The sequence below is a fragment of the Aegilops tauschii genome, chromosome 7 (assembly GCF_002575655.3).
Source record: "Aegilops tauschii subsp. strangulata cultivar AL8/78 chromosome 7, Aet v6.0, whole genome shotgun sequence".
NCBI lineage: Eukaryota > Viridiplantae > Streptophyta > Magnoliopsida > Poales > Poaceae > Aegilops > Aegilops tauschii.
The window spans coordinates 141293014-141299519 of record NC_053041.3 but is presented as its reverse complement, the minus strand read 5'-3'; positions in this window follow the sequence as shown (position 1 = coordinate 141299519).

The following is a 6506-nucleotide window of genomic DNA, read 5'->3' as shown; positions in this document are numbered from 1 at the left end:
GCGTGGGCATCCACTGCCGCACCTTCCCTGGTTCGGCGTCGTCCCCTTCCTAGGCCTCGCCGTCGTGCCCTGGTGCACTCGGTGCAGCGTGGTCAACGTGGTCAATGAACGACTTCCATCGGAAGAGTACTGTACGTGGAGAGGCTGACAGCTTGGTCCACGGCAGCCGCAAGGAAGTGCCTCCTTATTACACGGAAAATAATTATTCCTCCACCTGACAGCAGGGACCCACCGCTGGCCAGGCCCTGCGGCGACGGCAGCCTCACACCGCAGTCGAACCAGTGAACCCTCGTACTCCTCTCCGCACGGGCTTCCACTCCCGCGTCTTCCCCGGCTCTGCGTTGTCCCCTTCCTAGGCCTCGCCGTCGTCCACCGCCCTGGTGCTCTCGGCGCGGCGTGGTCAAGGAACGACTTCCACCGAAAGAGTACTGTACGTGGAGAGGATGACAGCTGGGTCCACGGCCGCAGCAACGAAGTGCCTCCTTATTATGCGCAAAATAATTATTCCTCCACCTGACAGCGGGGACCACCGAACGGGCCACCGTATTTCGTGAAAAACCGTTTCCCCCTGACTGCTGGGTCCCACCAGCTACATCTTCGCACGCAAGGAAATGCGTTCGGGCAAAAAAAAACGATTCGCCCCCCTGACTGCTGGGACCCACCAGCTACATCTTCGCACGCAAGTAAGTGCCTGACAGTCGGGACCCACCTGGTCGAAGCGTACGTAGCGTTGTCATTCTGGTCGCGAACGTGTACGTACATACTAGTCGATGTAGAGGCGCGCAAGTGTCGTAGTAGAGGCGCGCACGTAGCATGTACACGTACGTACAGTGGCTAGGGTGCAAGAAAGTAAATACGGCCACGTACGTACATACGGGCGGGGTCTCGAACGCCTACTCGCGCGTACGTACGGCCAGGGCTCATGTACATGGCTGGGTCAGAACGGAATGCGTCGTGTTCATCGGGAGGCAACGGAACGCGTGGGAAGCCAACCGGCTTGGACGGAACAGCTGATGGAAACGAGGCCTGGCGTACCGCAGAATGGAGGAAACGGCCTTGTGTTCGACCGACCATGTTCGAAATGGGATCCTGTTCATCGGGAGGGTTCTGGCGTACCACAAAACGGAGGAAACGGACCTCCTACGGTCGAAACGGGGGTCATGTTGATCGGGAGGGGTGTGGCGTACCGCAAAACGGAGGAAACGGACTTGTGTTGGAGCGCTACGGTCGAAACGGGGGTCCTGTTCATCGGGAGGGGTGTGGCGTACCGCAAAATGGGACTCCACGGGATACTGTTCATCTCCACCGTCAACCCCCTCCAGCCTCCACGGGCTACTGTTCATCCACCATCGACCTCCTCCAGCCTCCACCTGCCACTGTTCATCCACGGGCTCCTGTTCATCCAGCCTCCACTGTGCGCTACTCCACCGGCTACTATTCAACCAGCCCTCTCCACGGGCTCCTGTTCAACCACCCCTCCACGGGCTAGTGTTCATCCAGCCCTCCACCGTCTACTGTTCATCCAGCCCTCCATGGGGTGGTCTTGTTCATCCAACCCTCCACGGGGTCCTGTTCATCCAGCCCCAACCGGCTCGATCGATCGGGGTCCTGTTCATCCAGAGGCAACACCACGGGGTCCTATTCATCCACCCCCACCGGGAACTGTTCATGTAAACCCCCCAGCAACGCTCACTGTTCATCCAGAGGCAGCATCGATCGACTTCAGTTAGCAGCAGTAGCGAAGGAATCGCTCGATCGGGTTCAGTTAACAGCCATCGATTGATCGCTCGGGTTAGGTAACGCGTAGCCTGCAGTGCAGTCGCTCGGGTTTAGTTAGTGCCCAACGCCTCGCACCCACGCGCGTGCGTGTACAAGAGAAACGCGCATCGCCTGGCCCCGACCACCCAGCGTAACGGGGAACACCCCGATATTTTCCTCGCCCTCGCTTCTACCACGGTTTTTTTCGTCATGGACGGCCCAAAGAATGTCATGCAGCTGCGTCTCCGGCCCGCCCAGGACGAAAAGCCCATTTTTTGTCATGATATTTTGTCATAGAAGTAGGACCCCACCACATCTATGATGATACCGGGTTTTGTCACTATTATCGTCAAAGAAGTGTCATAAGTATGACATTTTTTTTTCGTTCGGCCCAAAATGTCACAGATGTGTCTTTTTTTATAGTGCACGGTATTTGACCGCGGAAATCAAGCACATGCTTCCCGATCCGGCGCAGGTCATCCCCACTCCGGAGCCCGGTGAGAGGGTGGTGTTTATCCCCCACTTCCTCCGTGGACTCGGATTCTCCCTTCATCCCTTTGTAAGGGGTCTCATGTTCTACTACGGGCTGGATTTTCACGATCTGGCCCCAAATTCGTTCCTTCACATCTCGGCGTTTATCGTCGTGTGTGAAGCCTTCCTCCGTGTCCCTCCACACTTCGGCTTATGGCTCAAGATTTTTAATGTGAAACTGAAGGTGGTCAATGGGCAACACGTGGACTGTGGCGGCGCCATGGCGAGCAAGCTCCCCAAAGTCAATTGGCCAAAGGGAGTCTTTGTGGACACCGTCAAAAAATGGCAACAAGAATGGTTCTATATTACAGAACCCCGCGGCTCCAAGTGATGTTGATCCACCGAGCACTTCCCTGCCACAGGCGGCCCCTCAAAATGTGGGAGTTCATACCGAAAGGGCCACGGACCCTAGAACGGTTCTGCGGCACAACGCATAAGGGGACCTGGAAGCTGCTTTTTAAGAAGCAGAAGTCGTGGCCAAGGTCCTAAGACGACACCAGCCTCGACTGCAACCATCCGTCCTCCAAGGTATATTCTAAAAACTCCGAACACCAATAGGCTTCCACAACCCGAGGGAGAGGTGCTAAGTAGTCCTTCCCCCTACAGGTCTGGATTAAGAAGGCGGAGCAGATCCGGTGTCCGGCTCCGCTCCCCGAAGACCCAACCAATCCTCTTCTAATGAGGATGCTGGTCCCGGCTGTCGGTGTCAAAACTGGCAGATCTCGGGTAGGGGGTCCTGAACTGTGCATCTAAGGATCGATGGTAACAGGAGACAAGGGACACGATGTTTACCCAGGTTCGGGCCCTCTTGATGGAGGTAATACCCTACGTCCTGCTTGATTAACTTTGATGAGTATAGGGGTTATAAGACTTGATCTACCATGAGATCGTATGGCTAAACCCTAATTGTCTAGCCTGTATGATTATGATCGTGGCTACTGATACGTCTCCAACGTATCTATAATTTTTGATTATTCCGTGCTATTATATTATCAGTTTTGGATGTTCAATGGGCTTTATTATACACTTTTATATTATTTTTGGGACTAACTCGGAGGCCCAGCCCAAATTGTTGTTTTTTTTGCCTATTTCAGTGTTTCGAAGGAAATGAATATCAAACGGAGTCCAAACGGAATGAAACCTTCGGGTACATGATTTTAAGAACAAACGTGATCCAGAGGACTTGGAGTGGACGTCAAGCAACCAACGAGGAAGCCACGAGGTAGGGGGCGCGCCTACCCCCTGGGTGCGCCCACCACCCTCGTGGGCCCCTCGTTGCTCCGCCGACCTACTTCTTCCTCCTATATATACCAACGTACCCTGGAAATATCAGAACAGGAGCCAAAAACCTAATTCGACTGCCGGAACCTTCTGTACCCGTGAGATCCCATCTTGGGGCCTTTTCTGGCGCTCCGCTGGAGGGGGCATTGATCACGGAGGGCTTCTACATCAACACCCTAGCCTCTCCGATGATGTGCGAGTAGTTTACCTCAGACCTTCGGGTCCATAGTTATTAGCTAGATGGCTTCTTCTCTCTCTTTGGATCTCAATACATAGCTCTGCTCGATCTTCTTGGAGATCTATTCGATGTAATCTTCTTTTGCGGTGTGTTTGTCGAGATCCAATGAATTGTGGGTTTATGATCTAGATTATCTATGAACAATATTTGAATCTTCTCTGAATTCTTTTATGTATTATTAGTTCTCTTTGCAAGTCTCTTCGAATTATCAGTTTGGTTTGGCCTACTAGATTGATCTTTCTTGCAATGGGAGAAGTGCTTAGCTTTGGGTTCAATCTTGCGGTGCTCGATCCCAGTGACAGTAGGGGAAACGACACGTATTGTATTGTTGCCATCGAGGATAACAAGATGGGGTTTATATCATATTGCATGAGTTTATCCCTCTACATCATGTCATCTTGCTTAAAGCGTTACTCCGTACTTATGAACTTAATACTCTAGATGCATGCTAGATAGCGGTCGATGTGTGGAGTAATAGTAGTAGATGCAGGCAGGAGTCGGTCTACTTGTCACGGACGTGATGCCTATATACATGATCATACCTAGATATTCTCATAACTATGCTCAATTCTATCAATTGCTCGACAGTAATTTGTTCACCCACCGTAATACTTATGCTATCTTCAGAGAAGCCACTAGTGAAACCTATGGCCCCCGGGTCTATTTTCCATCATATAAGTTTCCGATCTATTTTTATTTTGCAATCTTTACTTTTTTTAAACTACCTTCTGTGGAGCAAAGCCCCATAGTCTTTTATTCCAAACTCAAAGAAGGAGTACAGATAAAAACTATCATAGGTACAAAAGGAAAGCAAGAAACCTACCTCAAACTTACCTAAAGACTAAGGGAGGGAATTAACCCAAGCCAGGAGGGAAGCCCTAGTGTTGCTAGCTAACCTATGAGATAATAAGGTTACATCATGTACAAAATTACATTTCCACCTAGCAAAGGTGGCATTCTCTCCTCTAAAGGTTCTGCCATTGCGCAAAATCCAAATGTTCCAAGCAGCAGATATTATAACTTCAAAGAAGAAGGTGTGTCTGAAGGAGCTCCTTGCATGAGAGATGCATTCCTGCAGATCATCCCCGCCAGACCAGTCCAAACCCAGATAGTTCCAAACTCTGTTGCTGAAGGTGCAGTTCAGAAATAGATGCAGCCTGTCTTCATACGACTGAGCAGCACAAATTACACATTGGTTATCATCATCAGGCAACCTCCAGTGTCTCCTGACTAGCATATCTTTGGTGTTCAGTCGATCAAAGAATAACAACCATCCAAAAACTTTGATTTTCATGGTACACTTGCTCCTCCAAAGCCATTTGCACATCTGAATCGTTGGCATGTGAGAATGCATGATGGTGTAGAAACTTTTGGCAGAGTAAGCACCAGATTTCCCAACCCAAGTCCAAACATCAGCAGATAGTGGCTCCCTTTCAAGATGCAAAATCCAGTCTTGAAGAATTCCCAATTCCTCAGCAGCTTCTAGAGATATTGGCAGGTAGAACAAAGAGAAGAGATTTGAGGAATTGAGAATATCAGCCGCAGAAGCTTTATCATCCTTGACAAAAGAGAATAGCCTCGGGAGCCTTCTGAACAAAGGCATAGTGGATCCCCCCACCAGCCAAGCATCTAACCAAAACATGACAGAGTCTCCCATGTTAACCTTGGCTGAGGCAATGGCTCTGTAGGTGTCAGAAAGTTTGAAAATGTCTCTCCACCAGAAAGATCCAGTCATCACAGTGGCTTGGGGTACCACACCATCATAATATGAGTTCCAAATTAGGGAGACCCAAGGAATGTCCACCTTATTATAAAAGTTATGCAGGTGTTTGATAAGAAGTCCCTGGTTTTGAATGTTAAGATTAATTATTCCAAGACCACCTTTATCTTTGGGCCTACAGACCAAATTCCATGCAGCAAGGGACTGTTTTGGGGTGTCACTGTTGCCTCTCCAAATACACTGCCTGAAGATCATGTCCAGCTGTTTAATAATCCCAGGGGGGATATTCAAAGAGCACATAAAATAAATTGGCATAGAGGTCAAGACTGAAACAAGGAGTTGAAGCCAAGAGCCTTGATTGAGCACTGAGGAACTGCAAGATAGTCTTCTCTCTACTCTGTCGACCATTACTTTTACTCTTTATCACAAAAATAACAAAAATATTATCTTATCATCTCTATCAGATCTCACTATTGCAAGTGGCCGTGAAGGGATTGACAACCCCTTTATCGCGTTGGTTGCAAGGTTCTTATTTGTTTGTGTAGGTGCAAGGGACTTAAGCGTGGCCTCCTACTGGATTGATACCTTGGTTCTCAAAAACTGAGGGAAATACTTACGCTACTTTGCTGCATCACCCTTTCCTCTTCAAGGGAAAAACCAACGTAGTGCTCAAGGGTAGCAAGAAGGATTTCTGGCGCCGTTGCCCGGGAGTCTACGCACAAGTCAACATACCAAGTACACCACAAACTCTTATCCCTCGCATTACATTATTTGCCATTTGCCTCTCGTTTTCCTCCCCCACTTCACCCTTGCCGTTTTATTCGCCCTCTTTTCCGTTCGCCTCTTTCTCACTTGTTTCGTGTTTGCTCGTGTGTTGTATTGCTTGCTTGTCACGATGGCTCAAGATAATACTAAATTGTGTGACTTTACCAATACCAACAACAATGATTTTCTTAGCACTCCGATTGCTCCTCTTAC